The 19,028-nt window shown below is 42.2% G+C and overlaps 1 protein-coding gene across 3 annotated transcripts in view; it reads right to left on the reverse strand.

The window, feature by feature from the left end:
- Positions 1-19,028, reverse strand: part of LOC134353559 (BTB/POZ domain-containing protein 10) — a 165,451-nt gene that overhangs the window by 121,365 nt on the left and 25,058 nt on the right. The window contains exon 2 of one of the 3 annotated variants that reach the window (XM_063061590.1): positions 14,943-15,057. The exons of the other annotated variants lie outside the window; for them this stretch is intronic. The gene's annotated coding sequence lies outside the window, so the exon portion shown is untranslated. The remainder of the gene's footprint in view (positions 1-14,942; positions 15,058-19,028) is intronic. 3 annotated transcript variants of the gene reach the window in all.

The following is a 19,028-nucleotide window of genomic DNA, read 5'->3' on the forward strand; positions in this document are numbered from 1 at the left end:
GCCCGAAACGTCGACTGTACCTCTTCCTATAGATGCTGCCTGGCCTGCTGTGTTCTACCAGCACTTTGTGAGAATCAGAATCAGGTTTATTATCACCGGCAAGTGACGTGAAATTTGTTAACTTAGCAGCAGCAGTTCAATGCAATACATAATCTAACAGAGAGAAAAAAAAGTAAAAAAATAATAATAATGAACAAATCAATTACGTATATCGAATAGATTTTAAAAAACATGCTAAAACAGGAACATCTTCTTCCCCTCTGTCATCTGATTTCTGAATGAACAATGAACACTAACCCGCTACTTTTTAATTTCTATTTGTGCACGACTTATTTAACTATTTCTTATATATAAATACCTACTGTAATTCATGTTTTTCCCCTCCATTATTATGTATTGTACTGCTGCCAGAAAGACAACAAATTTCACAACATATGTCAGACATATACCACTACATTACTATAAAACTGTGTAATATAGAAACATAGAAAATAGGTGCAGGAGTAGGCCATTCAGCCCTTCGAGCCTGCACCCCCAGTTATTATGATCATGGCTGATCATCCAACTCAGAACCCTGCCCCAGCCTTCCCTCCATACCCCCTGACCCCCATAGCCACAAGGGCCATATCTAACTCCCTCTTAAATATAACCAATGAACTGGCCTCAACTGTTTCCTGTGGCAGAGAATTCCACAGATTCACCACTCTCTGTGTGAAGAAGTTTTTCCTAATCTCGGTCCTAAAAGGCTTCCCCTTTATCCTCAAACTGTGACCCCTCGTTCTGGACTTCCCCAACATTGGGAACAATCTTCCTACATCTAGCCTGTCCAATCCCTTTAGGATTTTATACGTTTCAATCAGATCCCCCCTCAATCTTCTAAGTTCCAACGAGTACAAGCCCAGTTCATCCGGTCTTTCTTCATATGAAAGTCCTGCCATCCCAGGAATCAATCTGGTGAACCTTCTTTGTACTCCCTCTATGGCAAGCATGTCTTTCCTCAGATTAGGGGACCAAAACTGCACACAATACTCCAGGTGTGGTCTCACCAAGGCCTTGTACAACTGCAGTAGTACCTCCCTGCTCCTGTACTCGAATCCTCTCGCTATAAATGCCAGCATACCATTTGCCTTTTTCACCGCCTGCTGTACCTGCATGCCCACTTTCAATGACTGGTGTATAATCACACCCAGGTCTCGTTGCACCTCCCCTTTTCCTAATCGGCCGCCATTCAGATAATAATCTGTTTTCCTATTTTTGCCACCAAAGTGGATAACTTCACATTTATCCACATTAAATTGCATCTGCCATGAATTTGCCCACTCACCCAACCTATCCAAGTCACTCTGCATCCTCTTAGCATCCTCCTCACAGCTAACACTGCCACCCAGCTTTGTGTCATCCGCAAACTTGGAGATGCTGCATTTAATTCCCTCATCCAAGTCATTAATATATATTGTAAACAACTGGGGTCCCAGCACTGAGCCTTGCGGTACCCCACTCGTCACCGCCTGCCATTCTGAAAAGGTCCCAGTTATTCCCACTCTTTGCTTCCTGTCTGCTAACCAATTCTCTATCCACATCAATACCTTACCCCCAATACCGTGTGCTTTAAGTTTGCACACTAATCTCCTGTGTGGGACCTTGTCAAAAGCCTTTTGAAAATCCAAATATACCACATCCACTGGCTCTCCCCTATCCACTCTACTAGTTACATCCTCAAAAAATTCTATGAGATTCGTCAGACATGATTTTCCTTTCACAAATCCATGCTGACTTTGTCCGATGATTTCACTGCTTTCCAAATGCGCTGTTATCACATCTTTGATAACTGACTCCAGCAGTTTCCCCACCACCGACGTTAGGCTAACCGGTCTATAATTCCCCGGTTTCTCTCTCCCTCCTTTTTTAAAAAGTGGGGTTACATTAGCCACCCTCCAATCCTCAGGAACTAGTCCAGAATCTAACGAGTTTTGAAAGATTATCACCAATGCATCCACTATTTCTTGGGCTACTTCCTTAAGCACTCTGGGATGCAGACCATCTGGCCCTGGAGATTTATCTGCCTTCAATCCCTTCAATTTACCTAACACCACTTCCCTACTAACATGTATTTCGCTCAGTTCCTCCATCTCACTGGACCCTCTGTCCCCTACTATTTCTGGAAGATTATTTATGTCCTCCTTAGCGAAGACAGAACCAAAGTAATTATTCAATTGGTCTGCCATGTCCTTGCTCCCCATAATCAATTCACCTGTTTCTGTCTGTAGGGGACCTACATTTGTCTTTACCAGTCTTTTCCTTTTTACATATCTATAAAAGCTTTTACAGTCAGTTTTTATGTTCCCTGCCAGTTTTCTCTCATAATCTTTTTTCCCCTTCCTAATTAAGCCCTTTGTCCTCCTCTGCTGAACTCTGAATTTCTCCCAGTCCTCAGGTGAGCCACTTTTTCTGGCTAATTTGTATGCTTCTTCTTTGGAATTGATACTATCCCTAATTTCTCTTGTCAGCCACGGGTGCACTACCTTCCTTGATTTATTCTTTTGCCAAACTGGGATGAACAATTGTTGTAGTTCATCCATGCAACCTTTAAATGCTTGCCATTGCATATCCACCGTCAATCCTTTAAGTGTCATTTGCCAGTCTATCTTAGCTAATTCACGTCTCATACCTTCAAAGTTACCCCTCTTTAAGTTCAGAACCTTTGTTTCTGAATTAACTATGTCACTCTCCATCTTAATGAAGAATTCCACCATATTATGGTCACTCTTACCCAAGGGGCCTCTCACAACAAGATTGCTAATTAACCCTTCCTCATTGCTCAAAACCCAGTCCAGAATAGCCTGCTCTCTAGTTGGTTCCTCGACATGTTGGTTCAAAAAACCATCCCGCATACATTCCAAGAAATCCTCTTCCTCAGCACCTTTACCAATTTGGTTCACCCAATCTACATGTAGATTGAAGTCACCCATTATAACTGCTGTTCCTTTATTGCACACATTTCTAATTTCCTGTTTAATACCATCTCCGACCTCACTACTACTGTTAGGTGGCCTGTACACAACTCCCACCAGCGTTTTCTGCCCCTTAGTATTACGCAGCTCTACCCATATCGATTCCACATCTTCCCGGCTTATGTCCTTCCTTTCTATTGCGTTAATCTCCTCTTTAACCAGCAACGCCACCCCACCTCCTTTTCTTTCATGTCTATCCCTCCTGAATATTGAATATCCCTGAACGTTGAGCTCCCATCCTTGGTCACCCTGGAACCATGTCTCTGTGATCCCAACTATATCATAATCATTAATAACAATCTGCACTTTCAATTCATCTACCTTGTTACGAATGCTCCTTGCATTGACACACAAAGCCTTCAGGCGCTCTTTTACAACTCTCTTAGCCCTTATACAATTATGTTGAAAAGTGGCCCTTTTTAATGCTTGCCCTGGATTTGTCGGCCTGCCACTTTTACTTTTCTCCTTAGTACTTTCTGCTTCCACCCTCACTTTACACCCGTCTGTCTCTCTTCACTCGTTCCCATCCCCCTGTTGTGAACTAACCTCCTCTCGCCTAGCCTCTTTAATTTGATTCCCACCCCCCAACCATTCTAGTTTAAAGTCACCTCAGTAGCCCTCGCTATCTCCCTGCCAGGATATTGGTCCCCCTAGGATTCAAGTGTAACCCGTCCTTTTTTTACAGGTCACGCCTGCGCCAAAAGAGGTCCCAACGATCCAAAAACTTGAATCCCTGCCCCCTGCTCCAATCCCTCAGCCACGCATTTATCCTCCACCTCATCGCATTTCTACTCTCACTGTCGCGTGGCACAGGCAGTAATCCCGAGATTACTACCTTTGCGGTCCTTTTTCTCAACTCCCTTCCTAGCTCCCTATTCTCCTTTCAGGACCTCATCACTTTTCCTACCTATGTCATTGGTACCTATATGTATATATGTAATAGTTCCCAAAAGTTGCAGTAGAGGAATTCATCCAGTGTACACTGCCGTGTTCTTTTGATTGACTGTAAATGAACAAAATCAGTGCAGACACCTCATGCAGATAACGGACCGTCTTCATACCATGCTGTCGACGACTGCATCCACCAAATCTTTATTTTTATTGTGACAACCAAGATGATTGTCAATACCTTCAAATTATTCATAGTTCCTAACTTAAAATAGTTAAATCATTTCATTTTCACTCCCAGTTGTGTTTGGCATCTCCAAGTCCGAATGCTTGAAAACACAGTGAGCCAAACAGTTCTGAATTGTCTTACTGCTTATTTCTCACCAACTATCAGTGACAAAAATCACTGCTGTTTGAACACAAGCAAATGCAACTAACACTATTTAAAAAGTGTTCATACCAATAATGGTGTAGTGTCTAATGGCCACACAAGTGCACGCGCCTGACATTAGTTAGAAACTGTTCAGCAACAGTCTCCTGCCCTAATTAAGCATCTTGCTGTCCCAAATAAATGAAGGGAATTCCAGCTTTTTTCTCAATTAGTTTTTATTCTTTAAGAGTTGTCCCAAACAAACGGCTGCCTCAACTAACTGATGGCCCAATAAAACTAACTGATGGTCCAATACCTGGAATCTGCAGTACACCTAATTGTTCACTGAATTTTTGAATAATTACAGTACAGTTACTTCTTTATTTTTAGAAACTTGTTTGTTTTTAGTAGCAGATGTTACACCACATGAATCTGGCTGTATTATAGATTCATTGTTATCACTGAAACTTTGTTATCTCTGGTCTAGTAAGAAATGATGACTATTTTTTAGTCTGGTCTTTGCTCTCTTGACACTTCTTCCTCTTGTTCTTCTTTACTGTTATAACATTTAATAAATTGGCCATAAAACAACAAAATTTGATGCCTCATTCTTGACTTCCATACAACCATTAGGAAGCTTTAGGATCCAACAGATTCAAGACCTCACCTTGTTATGAATGGCTCTTGCACCTTATTATCTACCTGCACTTCCTCTGTAACTGTAACTTTATTCTGCATTCTTTTTACATTTCCCTTGTACCACCACAATGCACAGATGTGATGAAATGATTGGCATGGATTGCATGCTAAACAAGGATTTTCACTGTACCATGGTACATGTGACAATAATACATTAATTTACTAAGTGCTCCAAGATTCTCCTAACATCCACGTACAACAGTCAATTAACCTACTGACCTGCACATCTTCGGGATATAGGAGCATTCAAGGGAAATATATGGCCACAGGAAAAAAGTGCAAATTCCACAAAGACAGCACAGAGATCAGAAAATCCAGTTCGCTAGAGCCGTGAAGCAGCAGCACTAACTTCTGCACCATGTGCAACCAATCAAAGCCTGAAGGCCGATCGGAAGCCCGGAAGTCAGAGCCCCCCAGTAACCTGGGGTGAAGGACTGTCCATGAATGAGAGTTGAGAGTTCTGGGGGTGGGGGGGGGTGGTAGAGGAATGTCCATGTGCATGAGTGTGAAGGGCTTCTTTTGCTGACGTTGCTTTGCCACTTAGTATGTTCTGTTATGTTACGTTATGTGTTGTTCTTCCAATATCGTAGTCATGTTATCTTGGCACTGGAATATATGGAATCATGTGTGCGTTGGTTGGTAATGCAAATGACACACTTCTCGAAAAGTTTCAATGTGCATGTGATAAATGAAGTTGAATCAAGTACACTATAGATCAGAGGTTCCCAACCTCTTGTGTACCATTGACTGAGGGACCTGGACTACAGGTTAGGACCCCCTGCTATGAAGTAACAATACATCACTCCACGATGAGCTTCGAACAGGAAGTCAGTGATTGCCACCTGCCCCAACAGCCTCTGATGCACCTGTACCCAGTCCTCTGTACCCAAACATCAGGATCAGTCTTTCTCAGAGTGAACCAACAGCAAGCAATTGGCCCAGATGGAGTTCATGGTCACATCCTGTGCAGATCAAATCGTGGTAGACGTGCATGGTGTAGGTTAATTGGTTACGGGGTGTAACTGAGCAGCATGGGCCCGTTGGGCCGGAAGGGCCTGTTACCATGATGTAGCTCTATATTAAGAGATGTTATAATTTCTGCCACATTCCTATCACCAAAGTCAAAGTCCAATTAAATTTATTAACAAAGTTATTTTTATGGGTATACAATCAATGTATAAGCTATCCCAGGTATTTACATTTTTTGTGTTTTTTTTTGTGCTGTATTGGATCTCGAGTAACAATTATTTTGTTCTCTTTCACATGTGTACTGAAAGCGACATTAAACAATCTTGAATCTTGAAAGTACGTACAAGTTACCAAATACTATCCCGAGATTCATTTTCTTGCAGGCAGTTACAGGAAAATGAAGTAATACAATTCTTTATCAGCATGGGGCCAATAAAAAGAAAGGAGGTGTAAGCAGAGCAGCAATTGTATGAGTGGGCACTGAGAGTGGTCTGGCTTTGGCTCAACGGGTTTAGGCAAGAGCAGGCGGCTGTTCCAAGTAAATTTCAGGCAAGTTTCTTTGTGTGTTATAACACAGCCAGTGCACTGAGAATGATTCCAGAGGTAGTGTTATGCTCTTTGTGTGAGATGTGGGAAGTCTGGAAGGCCTCCAGTCTCCTTGATAACTACATCTACACAAAGTGCATTAAGCTACAGCTCCTTAGAGACCATGTTAAAAAAAAAACTGGAGCTGCACCTCGATGACCTTCGGCTCATACGGGAAAATGAGGAGGTGATAGATTCGAGCTATAAGGAGGTAGTCAGCCTACATTGCAGGAGGCAGGTGGGTGGCTGGCTGGCTAACTATTAAAGAGGGAAAGGGAACATGCAGCCAGTGCAGTGTACTTCTGTGGCCTTTCCCCTCAATAATAAGTATACCGCTTTGGATACAGTTGGGCGTACTGTGGGATCAATCTACCAGGGGAAGCCACAGTGACCAGGTCTCTGGCACTGAGTCTACTCCGTGGCTCAGAATGGAAGGGGAGAGACGAAGAGTGCAGTAATGATAGGGGATTCCGTAACTAGGGGAGCAGTAAGCATATTATGTGGATCTGAACGAGACACCCAGATGGTCTGTTGCCTCCCAGGTGCCAGGGTCAGGGATGTCTCGGATTGGGTTTTCAGGTTTTCTAAAGGAGGAGGTTCAAGGGGCAGGATTTCAGATTTCTGGATCACTGGTATCTCTTCTAGGGAAGGTGTCACCTGTACAAAAAGGGTTACACCTGAAACAGAGGAGGACCAATATCTTTTGGGTAGGTTTGCTAGAGCCGCCGGGAAGGGTTTAAACTAATTTGGTAGGGGAATGGGAACCAGAGTGACAGAGCTGATGCAGTGCTATACAAGCAGAGGCAGTGTGTACTGAGACTAATGAGGAAAGATAGGCAGAAGATGGGGCAAAATTGCACCTCAGTGGGATGAGTTAAAGTATAACAGGGGGACGAATCAAAAAAGCTAATGAATACACGAATGAAGGTGTTATATTTGAATGCACACAGTATACAGAATAATGTAGACGATCTTGCGGTGCAGTTAGAGATTTGCAGGTATGATGTCGGCATCATTGAGTCGTAGCTGCAAGAAGATCATAGTTGGGAGCGAAACATCCAAGGATACACATTGTATCAAAAGGACAGGCAGGTAGACAGAGGGATGGGGTGGCTCTGTTGGTTAAAATTAAAATCAAATCCTCGGGAAAAGGTGACATGGTGACATAGGATCAGAAGGTGTAGAATTCTTGTTGCTAGAGTTAAGAAACTGCAAGGGTAAAAAAAAACCCTAATGGGCGTGACATACAAGCCTCCGAACAGTAGCCAAAATGTGGGCTAAAAATACAACAGGAGATAGAAAAGGCATGTAAAAAGGCAATGTTGTGATAGTCATGGGGGATTTCAATATGCAGGTAGATTACAGATATCAGGTTGGAGCTGGATCCCACAAGGATAGTTCTAGAATGCTGATGAAAGGCTTTTTAGAGCAGCTTGTGGTTGAACCGACTGGGGCAACAACAATTTTGGATTGGGTGTTACATAATAATCCAGATTTGATTAGAGAGCCTAAGATAAAGGAACACCTAAGAGGCAGTGTTCATAATATAGAAACATAGAAACATAGAAAATAGGTGCAGGAGTAGGCCATTTGGCCCTTCGAGCCTGCACCGCCATTTATTATGATCATGGCTGATCATCCAACTCAGAACCCCGCCCCAGCCTTCCCTCCATACCCCCTGACCCCCGTAGCCACAAGGGCCATATCTAACTCCCTCTTAAATATAGCCAATGAACTGGCCTCAACTGTTTCCTGTGGCAGAGAATTCCACAGATTCACCACTCTCTGTGTGAAGAAGTTTTTCCTAATCTCGGTCCTAAAAGGCTTCCCCTCTATCCTCAAACTGTGACCCCTCGTTCTGGACTTCCCCAACATCGGGAACAATCTTCCTGCATCTAGCCTGTCCAATCCCTTTAGGATCTTATACGTTTCAATCAGATCCCCCCCCTCAATCTTCTAAATTCCAACGAGTACAAGCCCAATTCATCCAGTCTTTCTTCATATGAAAGTCCTGCCATCCCAGGAATCAATCTGGTGAACCTTGTTAGAGAATTCACACCGCAGTCTGAGAAGAAGGTATAATCGAATGTATCGGTATTACATTGGAGTAAAAAGAATTACAGAAGCAAAAGAGAGGGCATATAATATAGCAAAAACTAGTAGGAAGGTAGGGATTGGGAAGATTTTCAAAACCAACAGAAGCCAAATAAAAAAGCCATCAAGAGAAAAAAGGTGAAATATGAAGCTAAGCTAGCCAATAATATAAAATATACAAAAAGATTTTTCAAGTAGATAAAGAGTAAAAGACAGACAAGAATAGAAATTGGACTGCTGAACAATGAAGCTAGAATTATTAATGAGGAAAAAAGAAATAGTGATTGAACTGAAACAGTGTTTTGTGCCAGTCTTCACTGTAGATTCACTGTGGAAGACGCTAGCAGAATGCCAGAAATACGAGTGCATCAGGGGGCAGAAGTAAGTGTCATTGTTAAAATTAAGGAGAAGATGCTCGGGAAGCTGAAAGGTCTGAAGGTAGATAAGTCACCTGGACCAGATGGACTACACCCCAGGGTTCTGAAAGAGGTGGCTGAAAAGATTGTGGAGGTGTTAGAATCACTCGACTCTGGAATGGTTTCAGGGGACTGGAAAATTACAAATGTCACTTCACTCCTTAAGAAGGGAGGGAGGCAGAAGAAAAGAAATTATCGGCCAGTTAGCCTGACTTCAGAGGTTGGAAAGATTTTGGACTCTATTATTACAATTGAGGTTTCAGAGTACTTGGAGGCACATGATCCAACAGGCCAAAGTCTAAAAGGGGAAATTTTTGCCTGAGAAATCTGTTGGAATGCTTTGAGGTAATAACAGGCAGGACAGACAAAGGAGAGTCAGTGGATTTGGTTTATTTGGATTTTCAAAAGGCCTTTGACAAGGTGTTGTACATATGGCTGCATAACATGATAAGAACCCATGGTATTTCAGGAAAGGTACTAGCATCGATAGAAGATTGGCTGACTGGCAAGAGGTAGATAGGTATAAAGGAGGCCTTTTCTGGTGGCTGCCCATGACTAGTGCTATGCTGCAAAGGTCGGTGTTGGGACCACTTCTTTTCACATTATATGTCACTGATTTGGATGAAGGAATTGATGGTTTTGTGGCCAAGTTTGCGGACGATACAAAGATATGTGGAGAGGTAGGTAGAATTGAGGAAGTGGGGTATCTACAGAAGGACTTTCACAGATTAGGAGAATGGGGAAAGAAGTGGCAGGTGGAATACAGTCTAAGGAAATATATGGTCATGTACATTGGTAGAAGGAATAGAGGTGTGGACTATTTACTAAGTGGAGAGAAAATTCAAATATCACAGGTGCAAAGGGACTTGGGAGTCTTTATGCAGGATCCCCCAAGGGTTAACTTGCAGGTTCAGTCGTCAGTAAGGAGAGAACTAGAATATAAGAGCCAAGGATATAATGCTGACGCTCTATAAGACATTGGTCAGACCACACTAGGAGTATTGTGAGCAGTTTTGGGCCCCTTATCTAAGAAAACATGTTGGCATTGGAGTGGGTCTAGAAGAGGTTTGTGAGAATGATCTAAGAATGAAAGGGTTAACATATGAGGAGCTTTTGATGGCTTTGGGCCTGTACTTGCTGGAATTTAGAATAATTAAGGGAGATCTCATTGAAACCTACTGGATATTGAAAGGTGCAGACAGAGTGGATGTGGAGAGGATGCCTCCTGATTTGAGGGAGTCCAGCACCATACAGTAGAGCCCCAAAATTGAGGAACATCTACTTGGAACAGCGATGAAGAGGAATTTCTTTAGCCAGAACGTGGTGAATCAGTGGAATTCATTGCCACAGATGGCTGTGCAGGTATCACTGGATATATTTAGCCTTTGACTTCTTGACTAATCAAGAACCTACAGGAAGAAAGCAGAAGAATGGGGCTGAGAAGGATAATAATTCAGCCATGATGTAATGGTAGATAAGATTCAATGGGCCGAATGGCCTCATTCTCCTCCTGTTTTATGGCCTCCAATAGAATTCATGAAAAACTATACATAAAGATTGGCATACTACCAATGTGCAAAAGGTGGCAAATTGTGCAAATAAAATTAACACGAGTTGTAAATAGTCCTTGAAAATGAGCCTGTAGGTTAGGTAATGGTGAGTTAAATTATCCAGGTCGGTTTCAGAGTCTGATTGTTGTAGGGTAATAACTGCTCCTGACCTTGATGGTGTGGGACCTCAGGCTCCAAACATCTTCCATTCCCCTCTCAGCATTCACTATCTAATCTTGGTCAAGCTTCACCAACTACCTTCCTTCTCACAGCAATTTCTGATGCAACATCTGAACTTTGACCTTTTCCCATGGTTCAAAGACCTCAAAGATCTCAAGGTGACGCAGTGACTCACATGCACTTTTCTCAATTTGGAGTTGTGCAGTCAGTGCTCACAATGCGTTGGTCTTCTTTCAAACGGTGAACCCAAACAATGACTGGATGACTTTTCTGCAGAATGACTCCATTCAGTTCATTAGGTTGCACCTCAGTTTCCAGTAACCTGTCACTTTAACTCTCTGCCTCATTCCAATTCCTGATCCTTCAGCCATCTCAGTTGTTCCAGCCAAGTCCATTGGTAGTAAACAGGAGGAACATCAAATCATCTGACTAAACAGGATGCAGCCCTCAAAACAATAATCAACAAACTCATGCTTTTCGGTTATCAGAGTTTCCAGATATGGTTAGAACAAATTAATTAATGAATTCTGATTCAAGTCTTTAATGTGTGATGTTGTTCGAGTTTCTCTTTCACTGGACGCTACCCAATCTGCAGTATTTCCAGCATTCTCTTCTATGTTTTCCGGAAGTCCTGGTGATCTTCAGCCTACAATTCCAGCACTGTTTTGTCTCGCTACATACGGCCTTTGCTCACCTTTGTTCCAAAAGTCCTCGTCTTGTTTATTATTTATTGTAATGCCTGCACTGTTTTGTGCACTTTATGCAGTCCTGGGTAGGTCTGTAGTCTAGTGTAGTTTTGTGTTGTTTTACATAGTTCAGTGTAGTTTTTGTATTGTTCATGTAGCACCATGGTCCTGAAAAACGTTGTCGTGGGTTTTTTACTGTGTACTGAACCAGCAGTTATGGTCGAAATGACAATAAAAAGTGACTTGATTTGACTTGACTAGACAATTCAGCTATGATTAACAAGAATTCACCCCCACATTAATGGCATCACCAAGCGTACATCAACCCTATGAAAGACAATCCCTTATCACCTCCACTCCATCCCCTTGCTACAATCTAAAACATGATTGCCCTTATACTTTTCCAGATCATTGACTTGAAAAGTTAGCTCTGGTTTTCTCTCTGTATAGGTGCTGCCTGACCCAAGTATTTTAGTTTCCTATTTCATCAAGGATCAGATTTATTTGCCACATACATTTACATGTAATAGAATTTGCTATGGTGTGTTGGTCATTATCAGAATCAGGTTTAATAGCACTGGCATATGTGTGAAATTTGTTGTTTTGCAGCAGCAGTACAGTGCAATATAGAGTAATAAAAAGTATAAACTACAATAAGTAGTGCATATAAAAAAATAAATTATTCAGCAGTGCAAAGGGGGGGGGGGGAACAAAAAAAAAGAGGGAAAAATACCGAGCAAGTGTTCATTGGTTCATTGTTCATTCAGATGGCAGAGGAGAAGAAGCTGGTTGAGTGTGCGCCTTCAAGCTCTTGTAGCTTCTCCTTGACGGTAGAAATGAGAAGAGGACATGTCCTAGGTGATGGGGTCCTTAATGATGGATGCTGCTTTTTGAGGCATCGCCTTTTGAAGATGTCCTCAATGTTGGAAGGGTTAGAGCCCTTCATGGAGCTGGCTGAGTTCACAACTTTCTGCAGCTTTTTCCAATCCTGTGCAGTTACCTCCAGTGTTTTATTTTATTTATTTAAGGATACAGCACGAAACAAGCCCTTCCAGCCCACACCACCAGTAACCCACCGATTTAACACTAGCTTAATCACAGGACAATTGACAATGACTAATTAACCTACAGGACATGCATCTTTGGACTGCGGGAGGAAACCGGAGCACCTGGGGAAATCCAAGCACGCAAGGGAAGAATGTAGAAACTTTCTTACAGAGGAAGCCAGAATTGAACTCCGCCACCCCTAACTACAAAGTTACCACAACACCCAAAGGTTTAAAGTTGAAAGTGAAATGTTTATCTGATCAATTATCTGGCTACATACCAAGCTAACAGGATTATAACTAAGGCATACAAATAGCTTGCTAAACACCATAAAAGTTATTACAAAATAGGTCACGTGATGCCATTTTTATAATTATAGTAATGAAGCATTTACTTAGAGATGAATTTCAAAGTTGTCTGTTGTAATAGAAGTTCATTAAGGAATTGCAGTGGTATTCATACAGAGTTCTAATTTTTCATTTTAAAAAAAGCTAGTTTAAAACAACTGAGCTTGGTTATGGTACTTTGACATAACAGTGAACAGCTGCATGAAAAGCAACAGCAAGCTAACGATTTGGAAAAAGAGAAGGGTGAAAAGTGATATAAATAATTAAAAAGATATGAATAATTTAGCAGATAGCAAAATCTTTACAAGTGGTTTTGACTTCACAGGGTATTCTGGTGTGAAGCACTGAAGCACAGGGTAATTAATGCAAAGAGCCAAACCAATAATTAGGAATCCATAATGAGTCATGACAGATTAAGCAGATCCTCATTGGAATGAAAAATGAGTAGGGATCTTGTAAGATCCAGAGGGGGACATAAAGATTACCTTTATTCAGCCTGAAAATGTTGCCATGCTTCTGGCGCCAACATAACATGTCCTCAACTCAATAACCCTAACCCATGCATCTCTGGAATGTGGGAGGACACCAGAGCATTCAGAGGAAACCCATGTGGATATGAGGAGAACATACAAGTTCCCTGCAGACAGTGTCCGGCATTATGCTAGCCACTACGTTGCCATGCTGATGGGAGAGGAGAAGAAATAATGCCTGGGGTGAGTGGAGCCTTTGATTAATTGGCTGCTTTACTGAGACAAGTGAGAAGCATAGGCAGAATCCATGGAGAGGAGGTTGTTTTAGTGATATGCTGAGCCAGATCACAAGTAGAGCAGTTGTCATACCAAGCCATGATGCATCCAGGCATGTTCCTTCCATGGTACACTGACAAAAATTTGTGAGGATCAAAGGGGACATACTAAGTTTTTTTCAGCCTCCTAAGGAAATAGAGGCATTAGTGAGGTTTCAAAGTCAAAGTAAATTAATTATCCAAGTACAGGTATCCCCTGCTTTTCCAACGTTTGCTTTACGAAACCTCACTGTTACTAAAAACCTACATTAGCTCCCTGTTTTCGCTAACAGAACGTGTTTTCACTGTTACGAAAAAAGGCAGCGCACACCCTGAGCAGCCAAGCTCCTCATCCGGAACTGCATTCTAGCCGGCATTGCTTAAACACGTGCCTGTGTATCAGAAAAGCCTAAAAGAGCTCATAAGGGTAAGCATAAAACTAGACATAATGAAGCATTTCGATTGTGGTGAACGAAGTGAATTTGGCTTATGGAAGCTGACGAGGATGATGTTGAAGAGGTTTTGGCATCCCGTGACCAAGAACTGATAGATGAAGAGCTGATGCAATTGCAAGAGGGAAGGATAACAATCGAAACCGAATGCAGTAGCGAACGGACCGAAAGTGAAGTCATCCAGGAACTGAACGTGAAGCAACTGCGTGAGATTTTCGCTGCAATGATTGCAGAAAAGTACGACTTTAATTTTGAAAGGGTACGTCGGTTTAGGGCGATTGCTGGTTGTGTTGCCTCTGATCTGGACCGACATCTACGTGCCGGGCGGCACCTAATTAATTAGCTTGTTTATTTCGGCTTTTTTGTTAAAGGTGTGCTGGGTGCATCCCGGCTACCATTGCACTCTTTGCGGATCGGTATCGGGTCGCTGCCTGGAGGGTGGGGAGTCACTGCACCACCCCAACCTTCGACGACTCAGCCTAACACACCATTATCAGTGTGCTCGGCACTGTCTTCCTGATTTCCGTAAGTGATACTACACTGTACAAACATTATTTCTATTTTATATCGGCTGTGTATTTTTATGTGTTATTTGGTATGATTTGGCAGCTTCATAGCTTAACGGTTACTGGAGAGTGTGTTTTTGCCCAGAGTGCTGGTGCCGGGTTTTTGCCGAGAGCGATTCCGTGAGATTTTCGTTACGGAGAACAGTGCAGGCAATGATTGTAGAGAAGTATTTCTACTTTATATAGGCTGTGTATTTATCATATCATTCCTGCTTTTACTACATGTTACTGTTATTTTAGGTTTTATGTATTATTTGGCATGATTTGGTAGGTTATTTTTGGGTCTGCGAACACTCACAAATTTTTCCCATATAAATGAATGGTAATTGCTTCTTCGCTTTACGACCTTCCGGCTTACGAACCGTTTCATAGGAACGCTCTACCTTCGGATGGCGGGGGAAACCTGTACAGTACTGTGGAAAAAGTCATGGGTCATTGCAAAAAATTCTGTAAACGAAGATGCTTTCAAAAATAATGAAATGAAACATTTCAAAGAATCAAAAAATTTACTATATAGAGCAGTAAACAGTAAAAAACTGAATCAAATTAATATTTGGTGCAACCAGCCTTTGCCTTTAAAACTGCATCAATTCACTTAGGTACACTGTCATGCAGTTTCATTAAGAAAATTGTCTAGTAGGAGGTTCCAAGCATCTTGGAGAACTTGCCACAGTTCTTCTGCAGACTTTGGCTGTCTGGCTTGCTTCCCTCTCTCCTGGTAATCCCAGACAGCCTCGATGGTTGAGCTCGGGGCTCTGAAGAAGCCATATCAGCTTTTGCAGAACTCTGTTCTTTCAACTGAAGATATTTCTTTATGACCGTGGCCAGGTATTTGGGGGTCACTGTCCTGCTGCAGAATGAAGTTGGGATCGATCCGACACCTCCCTGATGGTATTGTGTGATGGATGAGAATCCATTTGTATTTTTCAGCATTGGGGATGTCACTAATTCCAACCAGATCACCAACTCCATTTGCAAAAATGTAGCCATAAACCTGCAGGGAACCTCCGCCGTGCTTCACTGTTGGCAGCAGACATTCATCCATGTATCACACTCCAGCTCTTCTACGAACAAACTGCCTTTCGTTTGAGCCAAAATCTTCACATTTTGACTCATCAGTCCAGAGCATTTGCTGCCACCCTTCAGCACCCCAGTCCTTGTGTTTTTGAGCAAAGGCGAGTCTCTTAGCTTTCTTTTTACTTTTTGGCAAACTTTCCATGAAGGTCACTTCTGACAAGATTTCTCTCCACTGTCCGGAAGTGTACTTGGGTTCCAGTGGTTTCTGTGAGTTCAGAGCTGATAACAGCGCTGGACTTCTTCCGATTTAGAAGGAAGTCAGTTTAATGTATCTCTTCTCTGCTGCATTCAGCTTCCGTGGCTGACCAACGCGCTTCTGGTCTTCAACCTTGCCTGTTTCTTTGTACTTCTTCTGAAGAGTTTGGACAACACAACTTTAATCTCCTGTCTGCTGCAAAATTTCTGCTTGGGAGAGACTTTCTGATGCAGAATGACCACCTCGTATCTTGTTGCTATGCTCAATCATGTCATGGTGTAAGAATTGATGATTTGAAGGTTAAACTGTCCCATCTGCCACACTCTCTTTAGCTTGGTTGTCCTTCGCCCAGTTCGATGCCTTCTACACCCGTTTCTGTTTTAATTAATCAGTTTAGTTCATTCAACTTATTACATCATTGATCATTAGCATCGATTTGTTATTTTTGTTTAATCATGCACTGAGCAATATACCTACAAAGTTACTAAGTTTTTATTTGAAAAGGGTCTATTACTTAATACGTTATTTTCTGTGAAATACAAAATATTCTCTAACATTTAATTTTTTTGAAAAATGAATGCTCTTTTCTATTGACATACTAATGCAGAAGACAACAACTAAACATCTATAACAAAATTTATTTTAAAAATGTAGGGTGCTGAAGACTTTTGCACTATACATATTGACATGTTGAAGGGTTGAAGGGGTTGGGGGATGGTTTTCAGACCCTTCTAAGGAGGGGTTGCTCAGACTTCTGTCTGGGTGGTCTGCCTGTGTTGCTTTCGGACTGACAATTTTGCAGGAGTTATGTTTTGTGAATTGGGTTCCGCTTTTCTGTCTTTGTCTGTAAGCTAGTCCTATAAATACTAACAACAGGAATTCTGCAGATGCTGGAAATTCAAGCAACATACATCAAAGTTGCTGGTGAACGCAGCAGGCCAAGCAGCATCTATAGGAAGAGGCGCAGTCGACGTTTCAGGCCCTGACGAAGGGTCTCGGCCTGAAACGTCGACTGCGCCTCTTCCTATAGATGCTGCTTGGCCTGCTGCGTTCACCAGCAACTTTGATGTATGTTCCTATAAATACTCTTAAGTTAGACAAAGGCTCAATATGACCTTGCAATTCTTGTTTCACCCTGCACGATATGGTAAAACTGTCTAAAAAAAAATGAGGAACTACCTCATTGTGCATAATCTCAGTTTGATGGCTTTTGCCTTTTAAGGTAACCAAAGGGTCTTTGTCTTAAAATACCACTGTTGCTGGGCATAAATGAGATAAAAACTCTGTGTCTCTGTACTTTGAGAGAGAGAGAGACCACTGGTACGGATCCCGTGTGTGTCCGAGAAGTGCGCTCTCTTTCCAGTAGCGAGCTACTAATAAAGAAGTTGCTTTATCTCCCGTAGTACTGTGTGTTCTTGCATCGGGTAACAGGCGATAATTAGAAGGTTTTAACAATATATGTCACTATATACAACACTGAGATATATTTCTTTGTTCCCAGATAGTCCCAGTTCAGTGCTGGTGAGTGAAGTTATCCCCTCTGGTTCAAGTGCCTAATGGTTGAGGGGTAATAACTCCCTGAACCTGGTGGTGTGAGTCCTGAGGCTCCTGTACCACTTTCTTAATGGCAACAGTGAGAAGACAGCATGGATAGGATGTTGGGGATCCTTGATGGATGCTGCTTTCCTGCAAAAGTGCTCCATGTGGATGTGCTGAATGGTGAGGAGGGCTTTAATCGTGATGGACTAGGCCACATCCACTACTTTTCCATTCAAGGACACTAATGTTTCCATTATCAGGCTGTGATGCATCCCGTCAATATACTCTCCACTACAAGTTTGTCAAAGTTATAGATGACATGCCTAATCTTTGCCAACGTCTAAGAAAGTAGAGGCGCTGCTGTGTTTTCTTCACAATGGTACTAATGTGCTGAACCCTGGAGAGATCCAATGAAATTACAACACCTAGGAATTCAAAATTACTGACACACTCCACCTCCAGCTTCCTCCTCTTGTAATCAATAATCAGCTCCTTGGTCTTGTTGACATTGAGTGAGAGGTTGTTGTACACCACTTTGCCACATTTTCACTCTCCCTCCTATATGCTGATTCTTCATCACCTTTGATTCGGCCTATGACAGTGGTATTGTCAGCAAACTTAAATATGGCATTGGAGCTGTGCTTAGCCTGAGTCAAAAGCCTAAATCGAGTAGAGCAGGAGGCTAAGCACACGGCCTTGTGATGCACCTGTGCTGATGGTGATTGTGGAGGAGATGTTGTTTCCAATCCCAACTGACTGGGGGTCTATAAGTGAGGAAGTGGAGGATACAGTTGGACAAGGAGGTATTGAAGCCAAGGTCTTGAAGCTCATTAATCAGTTTTGAGGGGACTGAATGCCGAGCTGTTGTCGTGTACTGATCAGTTAGGTCTTCTATTACACAAAAACAAACTACACAAATTCATCTTTAGGAAGAGGTATAGTCGACGTTTCGGGCCGAGACCCTTCGTCAGGACTAACTGAAGGAAGAGCTCTTCCTTCAGTAAGTCCTGACGAAGGGTGTCGGCCCGAAACATCAACTGTACCTCTTCCTAGAGATGCTGCCTGGCCTGCTGCGTTCACCAGCAACTTTGATGTGTGTTGCTTGAACTTCCAGCATCTGCAGAATTCCTCATGTTTACACAAATTCAGACTGGATCACATTATAGCACATTTATTATTTTACTTGCAAGGGGAGATGTACCTCTAGCCAGGCTTCATCTGGAAAATGGCTCTGATCTTCTGTTTAGTACTTTTATACCTCCCCCCCCCCACGAAGAACAAGATTATATTGCTCTATTGAGCAAAACATTACATTCCTCTGTTATCTTCATCATTATCTCATTCACACATTTGATCTTTAGAAGTTCCATCCTGTCCCCTGTTATCAAACATCCCTTCTGGCCATAAAACAAATTGACTGTCATCAAAGAAAATAGCTTGCCCCAAACAATGCAAACACATTTGCAAGCTTCCTCACCCAAACCAGCAAACTATCTTAGGATTTCACAGACCCCATTTCATTACATTATACAAAAGTTACCAATTCATAAAGACTTCAGGGTTACGATACAT

Source organism: Mobula hypostoma, chromosome 11 (assembly GCF_963921235.1).
Source record: "Mobula hypostoma chromosome 11, sMobHyp1.1, whole genome shotgun sequence".
NCBI lineage: Eukaryota > Metazoa > Chordata > Chondrichthyes > Myliobatiformes > Myliobatidae > Mobula > Mobula hypostoma.